Source organism: Arachis hypogaea, chromosome 3, assembly GCF_003086295.3.
Source record: "Arachis hypogaea cultivar Tifrunner chromosome 3, arahy.Tifrunner.gnm2.J5K5, whole genome shotgun sequence".
Classification (NCBI taxonomy): Eukaryota; Viridiplantae; Streptophyta; class Magnoliopsida; order Fabales; family Fabaceae; genus Arachis; species Arachis hypogaea.
This window is the reverse complement of record NC_092038.1, coordinates 6120043-6123824: the sequence shown is the minus strand read 5'-3', so window position 1 is coordinate 6123824 and position 3782 is coordinate 6120043. Positions and strand designations below refer to the sequence as shown.

The 3782-nt window shown below is 33.1% G+C and overlaps 1 long non-coding RNA gene across 3 annotated transcripts; it reads right to left on the bottom strand.

Annotated features, from left to right (window-relative positions):
* Window positions 1–212: 212 nt before the first annotated feature.
* On the bottom strand, window positions 213–3283 carry LOC112789099 (uncharacterized). 3 transcript variants are annotated; one of them, XR_003196159.3, is made up of 6 exons: window positions 2630–3283; window positions 2257–2340; window positions 1985–2159; window positions 1465–1553; window positions 1124–1351; window positions 213–419 (listed from the first exon to the last, which is right to left on the bottom strand). It is a non-coding gene; the product is annotated as an uncharacterized lncRNA (long non-coding RNA). The 3 variants fall into 3 exon arrangements; XR_003196161.3 differs by having other exon boundaries at window positions 213–422; window positions 2630–3245; XR_003196160.3 differs by having other exon boundaries at window positions 2067–2159; window positions 2630–3245.
* Window positions 3284–3782: the final 499 nt, after the last annotated feature.

The window sequence follows — 3782 nt, the reverse complement described above, 5'->3', positions numbered from 1 at the left end:
TTTATCTATGGTCACCCCCCTTAAAACCGTGACCATAACCTTATTTATGGTCACAGTTTTTCACCGTGGCCATAGCCTCTATGGTCACGGTTTTCCAAAACGGTGACTATAGCCTGTTGTTGTTTATGAGATTCAATTTTTTTAAATTATAATCACATTCCAAAATGATAATAATCACAAAATACATCTAAAAATAATAAATTCAACAAATCTAAATCATAAAAATTTCATTATAAGATAGATATGTTTAATTTTTAGGCTAAACAACACAAATCAAAATAGAGTGTAATTTTTTCAATTACATGTATCTCAAAAAGTACATAACACATCAAAATATTACATTTACATAACTAAGGTCATTTGTAAGACCCATCCCATGTGATATTTGTATGGAACATATTTTCTTTATCACATCATGTCTTCTTGCACGCAAAAAAAAATAAACATGTTAGAACAGAGCAAAAATGCTTTTAATGATGCAGTACATATGCAGCAAAAGAAGGGAAACATTCATCCACAGCAACACTCAAGAATTATTCACAACCATTATTTTAATATGCTGAATTTTCTTCCGAGTCAAACTCCTTTTTCTTTATTTGAATTCATTTTTCACTTCCATTCCAAGTTCGAATTATGTGCTAATCAGTGATCACTAAATACTATTAATTTAATAATTAGTTGGCACATAAAAGGTGGGATTCATTTTTAAATAATGTTACAAATCACCAGCAAGTAAACCTTGGCAAATATTCATATAGAGATAGTTGTTATAATAACCGACAATTAAGTTCTCAAAAAAATACCAAGTGACAAGCAATTGAGACATCATGAGTAAAAAGTGTGGGTACCTAGGAAGCTTTAAGCTCAACAAAAATAGAACAACACATGATTCTTTGGCAATGAAAGTTTTCAGCAAAGGTAAAATACTTAAAAAACTACATCCCCTCTACTGCACATATATTAACTTATTCCAACTTCTTTAGTTTGCATAAGAGTGATGCTAAAGTATATGTATTTAAGTCCATGACAGGTATAGAAGTCCTAAAGTATAACAAGCACAGAATCCACAAGACCACAACAATGGCTTTAATTAACAATTTCAGAACAATGTAATATGTAATACCTGCAGAGCCCCACCATTTGTAATAATTAATCCGATAACCTTTGATTGCTTTAGCTTTGGTAAAATTTGATCCAGGTAAAAGTCTGGAGAAGCAGAACTTGTAGTATTAAATGAAGGAATTTCATTTTTTCTTCTCCTTTCCATCAGACCTTCTGGCAGAACTTAGATTGCTTTAGGCTATGAACTGATCAAACATTGTAGATATAGGAAAAGCTATTGAACTTAGAGCTGAAAAAATAGTAAGACAACATAAATTGTGTATATGAATATATTATTAAGAAAATATTAATATATAAATCCCAACGGCACGGTAATGAATGCAGATACTTAGCCACATATACCTAATTCCTTTTGAGCGAGTACTTTCTTGAATTTCAGGAATTATGAGAGTTGCATTTAAAAACCTAGCAACAGCAACCAGATCACAGATCTACAAAACCAAGAAAAATGTCAATGGTAGAAATGATCAATTAATCTACTCTTCATTAACAAGAAGATCAATATTAACTACACACAATTAATTAATTAATCAATTCTCTGTAGCATATGAACATGATAGGATCAAAGAACAAATTAAAGCAGGTAAATTTAGAAAAGAGTGATGAGAATGAAGAGAAGAAGAGCAGCATAAAATTTTCATTAATTCTGGTTCAGGAGTATGAGTTCCCATAAAATTTTCCTTAAGGATTTTCATGAGAGGAAGACTTAACTTGGATTTTTTGGAATATTCAATAGAAAAATCAGTTAATAACACTAAGATTATATTCACAGAACTGCATAAAAATGAGCTACTTAATCATGCTGAAAATAACAACTTCAAGTTTTAACTTCTAACAAAAATGAGGATCTATAAAGAAATACCTTCTCAGCAACAGAACTCATATGCATTTCTATTCCCTATAGCAAAGTTCCACACCCCCAGCTCAATCAACAAAGAAACTACCTTATTCTCTTCAGTGGCCCCAGCCGCAAGAGTTTCAAGTGCATTTATTCTTGATTGGTACTTCTCCTCATGAGCCTTGAAAATATTGTTTTGCTTCATATATGCAACATAGTAAAACAGTCATTCTTCAAGGATAACTGAAAAACTTGAATTCTCTAGGGAGGCAATGAACATATAAAGTTAATTTTACATTTTTTATGCTTTCTGCTTGATGTGAAACACGCAACCCAATGACTTGCAGTATTTTCTTCAACAGGCAACCTGCACGTTGAGCCTAGAAACATGCAAATAAACTCAACAACTGTTTATCAACAAAACCAATTTGGCAAGCACAGGAAATAGCATTGACATGAATTATTTATTGCAGAAGTATTCAGCCCTCCAACTATTCTTTAAACCCAACTCCAGCAGCGGCACCAACTTTGATTATGCCCGCAGCAGTGACAATTTCAACCATTTAAGCAGAACTCAGCGATACTAAGATAGAGGTGCTTACTAATGGAATCAAAATAAGAATGCAGAGATAAACAAAATGCAGCAAAATTAAGGGTAGAGAACATTACAGGTTTTCGAATTACAGAATTGGAATCAAAATGGAGAGTGGCGCTGTTGATGGTAGCTTCAATGGCGGAAAACCCCAAAACAGAAACTGCAGTAGCCAACTCTCACGGAACAGGAATGGAATTGGAAGAATATGGTGGTATTAGCGGCTCAGGGAAAGGCAGAACGGTGACAGCGATCGCGGCTCCAGTGAAGGTGACGGCGGCTTTTCCTCCTCGTCGCAGTCCTTGGCTCGCGTCTCCCTCATCTCCATCTCGGGCTTCTCTCAGTGACACAGAGCGATGACCTCGAAGCACGACGGCGACGCGAAGGCGGCTCCATGGACGGGACGGCAGTGATGGCAGCTCCTCCTTCTGACCTCCATCGCGTCTCTCTCTCGACGCCTCTCCTTCATCCCTGTTCAACCGGGACCAAGGCGGACTCCACGGAACGGCCGCGACGGGCGGGCAAGGCGCGGCGACGAGCGGGCAAGGCGCGGCGACGAGCTGGCAAGGCGCGACGACTCCCTTCCTCTCCGCTTCTCTTCTTCTTCCCGTTTCCCCTCTACTTCTCGTTTCTTTCCTTTTCTCTGAACGTATGCCTTGTGCTATTTGTGAAATTAGGGTATCAATTAGGAATTTTGTGATAGTAGGGTAATGTTAAATTGTGATTTGGGAATTTAGTATTAGGATAAAATATATATGAGTAATATAATAATTTTATAAAACATTTAAGATAGATTAATAATTTAAAATTTAAATATAATATTTTAAAAATTAATTTTAAAACATATAATTTTATTTATTAATATATTATTGAGTTTAAATAATTATTTTTAATTTAAATTATAAAATAAATTTACTAATCACAACTTATAAAATATTAAATTTGAAGATATCAATTTAAATTTTTTAATTATTAAAATTTTTAAATTTAAATTAATTTAAATTCAAATTATCAAAACTTAGTTTAGTTATAAAAATATTCTTAAATAGTAATTAGGCTTAAGGTTAGGGTTAAAATTAAAGTAATGTAAAAAATTTAGTAAAATTAAAAAGTAGAATAATAATTGAAAATCAATCATAATTTATTTAAATTATTTTAAAAATATAATATTTTTTGTCAACTATTACTTAGTTTTATGTTTTAAATAATTTTTAATTTAAAATTAATAGT